This window comes from Littorina saxatilis, linkage group LG11 (assembly GCF_037325665.1).
Source record: "Littorina saxatilis isolate snail1 linkage group LG11, US_GU_Lsax_2.0, whole genome shotgun sequence".
Classification (NCBI taxonomy): Eukaryota; Metazoa; Mollusca; class Gastropoda; order Littorinimorpha; family Littorinidae; genus Littorina; species Littorina saxatilis.
In genome coordinates this window covers 1,107,304-1,114,803 of record NC_090255.1, presented here as the reverse complement: position 1 = coordinate 1,114,803, position 7,500 = coordinate 1,107,304, and the positions used below count along the sequence as shown (strand labels likewise).

General features: G+C 39.2%; 2 long non-coding RNA genes across 2 annotated transcripts in view; one reads left to right on the top strand and one right to left on the bottom strand.

Annotated features, from left to right (window-relative positions):
- Window positions 1–7,500, bottom strand: part of LOC138979374 (uncharacterized) — a 216,829-nt gene that overhangs the window by 23,858 nt on the left and 185,471 nt on the right. The window lies entirely within an intron of this gene.
- LOC138980637 (uncharacterized) overlaps window positions 4,005–7,500 on the top strand; it is a 10,401-nt gene continuing 6,905 nt past the window's right edge. The window contains exon 1 of the long non-coding RNA XR_011460410.1: window positions 4,005–4,210. This is a non-coding gene — a long non-coding RNA (uncharacterized lncRNA). The remainder of the gene's footprint in view (window positions 4,211–7,500) is intronic.

The following is a 7,500-nucleotide window of genomic DNA, read 5'->3' as shown; positions in this document are numbered from 1 at the left end:
TGTACTAGTCATGACAAAGCAGGAGACAGCCTGGTCAGCATGTAGCAAAGGGGAATAACTCGTATTTAGCCATTCTCATTTCTAAGCATGCCCAATGAGGAAGTTATCCTTCTTCCCATTGTAGTTTCTTTGACGGCGCGAAACACGTCCTCTCGGTTGGTCTCGGATTGACTCGGCTCCTCTCGGTCTTTTTTTGTGTGTGTCTTTTTTTCTTTTCCTTATGGTCGGAGTGGTATATTTATGTACATCTTAGATTAAAAAAAACACCCGAAAGCTGTGTTTAATCGTTTCGCGTAAATTGTACATTTTTTTCAGCTTTGAAATTGTTTTGGCTTGGAGAGTCAGCGCGCTTTGGCTTGGAGACTAATTCTCCACAGGCACGTTCTTCCCAACCACAGATACCAGCGTCGTCCGCGACGCTGGAATAAGTGAGGGGAAACTCCATAAGACAATTAATACTACTGTGCTTCGTTTGAATGTCGTTTAATTTGTATCTGCATAGATGTAAGGCAAGAATAACGGTGATACTGTTGCATGTTCTGCCTGGCCCTCGTAAATGAGTTTTGATATGAAAGGGGGATTAACACAATTCCTTTTGGGATTAACACAGTTTCTCTGGGAGCACTTTAAGATACATTCTCCAATTGTTTTGTTTTTGTTTAGTTTTTTGCTTGTTTGTTTGTTTGTCTGTTTGATTCTTTGCTTGTTTGTCTGTATTTTTGTTTGTTTGTTTGTTTGTTTGTTTGTTTGTTTGTTTGTTTGTTTGTTTGTTTGTTTGTTTGTTTGTTTGTTTGTTTGTTTGTTTCGTTGGTTGGTTGGTTGGTTGTTTGTTGTTTGGTTGGTTGTTTATTTGTTTACTTGCTTGCTTGTTTGCTTGCTTGTTTGTTTGTGTGTTTTATGTCAATTTGGAGGGGGATGCCGTTTCAAGGAAATTTAGCAGTTTAACTTAGGTTTTTTTCGGAACACGTGAGACTGAAAAACAGACAGAACAAGAAGAAAATGGCGATGCTGAGTCATGTTAAAAAAAGAACAGGTGACAGTAAGTTTTTACTTCTGCCTCTCAAGGGTGAATAAGCTTTCTAATTACCCTTTCCTTTTTACTTCCACGCCTTCCCGCGATTCCTTATCTTTATCTCCACTCTCATCCTTCATTCCACCAAACCCCTTCCCCATCTCCCCGCCACTCGCCCGTCCGCCCTCCTCCATCCAACCTCCACAATTACCTCCGCTCCCTCCTCCCATCTCGTCGCTTCCATTGCTATCTCTTCCCTTTTATTCGCCTCATTGCTCTTTTCTTTACATTTTCTCGTTCTCACTTTTGTCAAATTGGTGTTGCTGTCAATCTCCCCAGGCTCTTACAAGAACATAATCAGCTATACAAGAACATCAGCTATACAAAAACATCTGCTATACAAGAACATCAGCTAAACTGTATACCCTGTATCTTCTCTCTCTCTCCCTTTTCCACTAACCACCCCACCACCCCCCCCCCTCCCCCCTCTGCCCATTTTAACATGATTATAACCTTCACCCTCGTGCTTTGACTCAAATGCATCTTCGAAAACGATGAATGGCCTCAATATTTGCAGATCATTGTTTTGGAAACAAGTGTTATTGACTTGGCTTGACAATAAAAGTGTTTTCTGTGAAAAGTATGATTTTACACCAGTAATATTAAAGGACCAATGCATTTGGAACAATATGAATATTCAATTTAAACATAAATGCCTATTTTTTAAAGATTTTATAAAACATAATATCTCATTTGTAAAGAATGTTATGAATGAAAATGGTATTATTATTTCTTTTGAAGATTTATGTCAAAAAGTGGGTTATAAACCATCCAGACAGTTTGAATACAATGCATTATGCACAGCACTTAAATCCAGACGTACAGACACATTACCATATCAATATTTTACATTGCAGGATTTCATTGTTAACGGTGGTAATATAACAGCAAAGTTTATTAGAAAATGTTTAGTTGATCTCGATGTCCAGATTCCGAGTGCCTGTGATTTTTGGAAACGAAAACATAATGTAGATTTGGATAAGAGAAACTGGTTACTGGCCGTTAACAGCACAAAAGAAGAAAGATTACGTCTGCTGCACTGGAAACTATTACATAGAATATATCCAACCAATATTTTATTAAACAAAATGGGATTACGAACATCGAATAAGTGTGAAGTTTGTAATGAATTAGACACCCTTGAACATTTCTTTTTTAGTTGCCAAGAGGTGATGAAGGGTTGGAAAATATGTAAAGATTTTGTGTATAAGAAAATACATGTTGCCATCATTTTGAATGAAGAAAATGTATTTTTGAATTATTTTAGGGAAAGTTTGAAAAGTGATTATATTTACTTTGTGAATTATTGTATTTTAATTACCAAAATGACCATTGGAAAATTTAGATATGGGAAAAAGTTAGATTTGGGTGTATTATTGGAAACTGAGCTGAACATTAGGAATAAATTTATGTTATGATTACTTTTATGTATTTATTTATTTAAACATATTAGTTTACTGATAAGGTTTATTGATATAAAAATGTACACATTTGACAGAGAAAAGAAAAGACCTATGAAGAAGGTTTGCTCCAAGCCACACACACAAAAAAACAAAAGAAAACAATGATAAGGCAAAAAAATAATTGTAGTAGCAAACCTGCATGCAACTGAGGTTAAAAAAAAGAAAAAAAGAAGAAGAAAAAAGTAACCCTCCACCACGGAATGAGTCGCATGTCACCTCGCGCGGTTCTGAGCTAGGCTTATTAAGTGACCCTCCACCACGGAATGGGTCGCATGTCACCTCGCGCGGTTCTGAGCTAGGCTTATTAAGTGACGCTCCACCACGGAATGAGTCGCATGTCACCTCGCGCGGTTCTGAGCTAGGCTTATTAAGTGACCCTCCACCACGGAATGAGTCGCATGTCACCTCGCGCGGTTCTGAGCTAGGCTTATTAAGTGATCCTCCACCACCGAATGAGTCGCATGTCACCTCGCGCGGTTTTGAGCTAGGCTTATTAAGTGACCCTCCACCACGGAATGAGTCGCATGTCACCTCGCGCGGTTCTGAGCTAGGCTTAACATAAGTCGGAGGGGTGTCTGGTAACAGTGTGAGGGTCACCTTATAGTCACAGGCTTATAGCTCTTTTCTAAAACGGTTTTTACCCCTGGATAGAGCATAACAAAAACTCTTAAAGAAAATGTATAAATACGAAACCCCCGCAGAGGTGACATGCGACTCATTCCGTGGTTGAGGGTCACAATTTTGACGTGGCCAAACCAATGTACCATTACACAAGTCTTCATGATGGTGGACATGACAATAATACAACATTATTTCTCGGTAAGCCGCAGAGATTTGTTTTGCTCTCATACGATATCATCTGAACGTGTCCGAACACCCCCCGTGTACACAACATTGGGTGTGCACGTTAAAGATCCCACGATTGACAAAAGGGTCTTTCCTGGCAAAATTGCTTAGGCACAGTTAATAATTGTCTACCTATACCCGTGTGACTTGGAATAATAGGCCGTGAAAGGTAAATATGCGCCGAAATGGCTGCAATCTACTGGCCGTATAAAATTCCATCTCACACGGCATCATTGCAGAGCGCCTAGAACTGTACCCACGGAATATGCGCGATATAAGACTCATATTGATTGATTGATTGATTGATTGAACGTCTAGAACAATGCGTGCTCTCATGTTAACTGAAAGTCTAGAAAAATGCGTGCTCTCATATCAACTGAAAGTCTACAGAAATGTGAGCTCTCAGATCAACTGAAAGTCTAGAACAATGCGTGCTCTCAGATCAACTGAAAGTCTAGAACAATGCGTGCTCTCATGTCAACTGAAAGTCTAGAACAATGCGTGCTCTCATATCAACTGAAAGTCTAGAACAATGCGTGCTCTCATGTCAACTGAAAGTCTAGACAGACGTGGTGTACTCGATATGATCGCTAGCACACCATGGCATGTTCTTTTAAACTTGTATTTCACAGTTCCTGTCAAGATTTGCGTGAAAACGGCGGAGAATGGTTGGAGTGCGGGTTCATACGGTACTGACTCAAACGTGATGGTGCGACTGAGTGGAACTAAGTGCTTCCCCCCCTATACGGCGCTTGACACCCCTGAAGATAATTTCGAGCACGGAGACTACGATTGTTTCCAATTCCACACTTGGAACCTTGGAACTACGGTAAGATATGTGACTTGATTCGGAATGCAAATGATCTCCTACTGTCTCTTTTGTGTGTGTGTGTGTGTGTGTGTGTGTGTGTGTGTGTGTGTGTGTGTGTGTGTGTGTGTTGTGTATTGTGTGTTCTGTGTGTGTGTGTGTGTGTGTGTGTGTGTGTTGTGTATTGTGTGTTGTGTATTGTGTGTTGTGTATTGTGTGTTGTGTGTTGTGTATTGTGTGTTGTGTATTGTGTGTTGTGTATTGTGTGTTGTGTATTGTGTGTTGTGTGTTGTGTATTGTGTATTGTGTGTGTACACTGTTGCTATTGTACTTCGCCGTGAGCACTAGTCCAGGGCCGGACCAAATGAGTTGTAAGGGGAGGGGGGGGGGTTCCTCCTTTTTTGGGGGAGCAAATCAGCAAAGTGGCGAAAGCAGGCGCGCGAACTAGGGGGGTCCGGAGGCATGCTCCCCCGGAAATTTTTTCAAAAACGGTTAAAATCTGTGCAATCTGGTGCATTCTGGGCCTTGTTTTGAGGGTTAAGAGCAGCATTGTTTTTGTGCTAAAACTAGTAAAAAAAAAAAAACCACTCAAAGCAAGGTACATGCTTTTTCCAGGGGTGGGGTTCCGGAACCCCTGGACCCCCCCCCCCCCCCCCCTGGGTCCGGCCCTGCTAGTCAGAAGGCGCGATAAATAAGTGTTCATTATGCGCTTAAAACTGTTAGCGCACTCTTGGAGTGTGCTAACTTTTCCAGAGAGCGCCCAGGCGAAAAAGTACCACAGTTTACTATAGTAAAAGTACTATAGTATACCACAGTTTACTATAGTAAATGTACCATAGTATACTATAGTACACCAAAGTACTTTGGTAAATGCACCATAGCATGTACTATAGTATACTATAGTACATTGTGGTAAATGTAATATAGTATACTATAGTATTTGTAAATGTACTATAGGATTTTGGTCTTTTTTTTCAAAAATGTACTGTGGTATACATAGAGAATACTACATGACTTGCTGTGTCGTACCAGATTTACACGAGTTGTTTTTTTAAATATTGAACTGCGAGCGAAAGCGAGCTGTTCACTATTTGAAAAAGCAACGAGTGTAAATCTGGTACGACACAGCAAGCTATGTAGTATTCTGTTTATCCTACATACCGTACTTACGTGTATTTTACTGAAAATGTCTTGCACACGAGGCAGCTAAATTGAAGACGCTTGTTTTGGAACCTCGATCTCTTCTAAAGCCGCGTGCAATCCAGGGCCGGACTAGGCTAAGAGGAGGGGGGGGTTGCCAGTGGGGGTCAGGGGGCTTCGCCCCCTGAAGCTGATGGGTAGGTCATATTCTGAGATAGCAAAATGGTCGCTCCTTGCATGAAACAGCATAAAATAAACAATAATAAAAAATGTTTTAAATAAGTGAGGTACATGTTTAGGCTAGGGGGGGGGGGGGGGGGTTGCGCAACCCCCATAACCCCCCCGGTAGTCCGGCCCTGCAATCTATTACGTCAAAGCAAAGAAACGTCACTCTGAAAGTGTGGCGTGACGTGTTAGTTCTAAAGATTCATCGAGGGTAATTAGCGAGCGCAATTTTTGTTTCTATAATGACGTTTGTCTCGGTGACTTTGGCATCATAAGCAGTGGAAAAACAGGTCCCTGCCAGACTTGCTTGACATGACCTCATTTACATGATATACACACGTGTGATTTGAACGATTATTATCTCACGGGTGTCTCTCTCACGTATGTAGGATAATGTAGTATACTATAGTATTCTATAGTATACTATAGTATACTACAGTAAATGTACTGTGGTATACTATAGTATTCTATAGTATACTACAGTACAGTGAAGTACTTTCGCCGCGGTACATTTGTACTATGGTACTTGTACTATAGTTTACTGTGGTAAAGCGTGGTAATTTTTTCTGTACTATAGTACTTTTACTATAGTTTACTATAGTATACTGTAGTATTTTATGGTAAATGTACCACAGCATCCAAAAGTACCGTGGATGTAATTATTGCCCTAATTCATGCTTAATATTTGTTTTTATGAATTGAATGTGTGCATGAATGTTCAAATGGCATCTGGCCAATGACTGCAGGCACTGTCTTTCACATTTAACAAAACAGACAAGAATAATTATATTTAATTTTTTTAATTCTTTGGCAGGGCATAAATAATCAACAGCATGTACATTATATATATATTTTTTAATTCACAGTTGAAACACGCCTTGAATAAAAACATTTCAATGCCTAGCGTATGTTCTGCTTTGAAACAAGCCTAAATTGGGACATAGATATCCTATGATAATGAATGTCACATGCATGCGTAAAATGCTGAACAATTGATACAGAATACATGTATGCAATTGTTAAAACCTGAAAGCAAGAATACTCAAATATGTTATATTCCTTTAGTCTTGATAAGCTTGCTTAGTATTATCCATTATGTAGGAAAAATGACGCATAGGCTAAATCCCACTCCAACAATGGTACAATGAATTTAAAGGAGCAGCAAGTTACATCAGTTACAAAGTAGTGGTATGGTTGAGTGCATCCAAATAAAACCAGATAGGCTTGCAAAATCAATACTGACAGCAGTTACTGTCTATGACAAAATCAGAGATGGAGAAAAAATATATAAATATTGCCACCAAGACGAATAGAAGAATGTAAATTAATGCATGTATCATATCATTTACAATGAAAACAAAATCTTACCCAGGCAACAGTCACTACCAACAAGTCAGTAGCATATTTTACTATTTGAGAAACAACGCAATTTAAGCGCTCTAAATGCATACAACATGTCCAACAAGCATGAATAGACATTTCAATCGTTGTTATTCTCTAAGTGCCAGGAGATTGGTTGCCCATAATTCTCACTTACTCTTGAAGATTAGCTTACTTTTATGTCCCTTTGTTTCTCAGACCTTAAAATAGCGCTCTGCCTCATTTCATTTAAAAATCTCAGTAGCACAAAAGATAACAAAATATATGAATAACAGTCCTATTTCATTTTTTTTAAATGCCCTCAATGATCATTTAAGGGCAAAATTAAAAACAATTACTGGTGAATAAAAAGTCACAAGCATCAACACTGCAACCATTAGAATGAAAACGTAAACATTTCTCAGAAAATCCTTTTTTGTTCACGAATTAAAAAAAATAATCAATCAAGAATGTATTAGGTAAATACTAAATGTACCATCGACAGGCCTTATTTGCCACAGACAATACCGGGCAAATAAAGGCAGGCATTATATGAACCATCTCTCTTCAAAGTCATTCAGCATAAC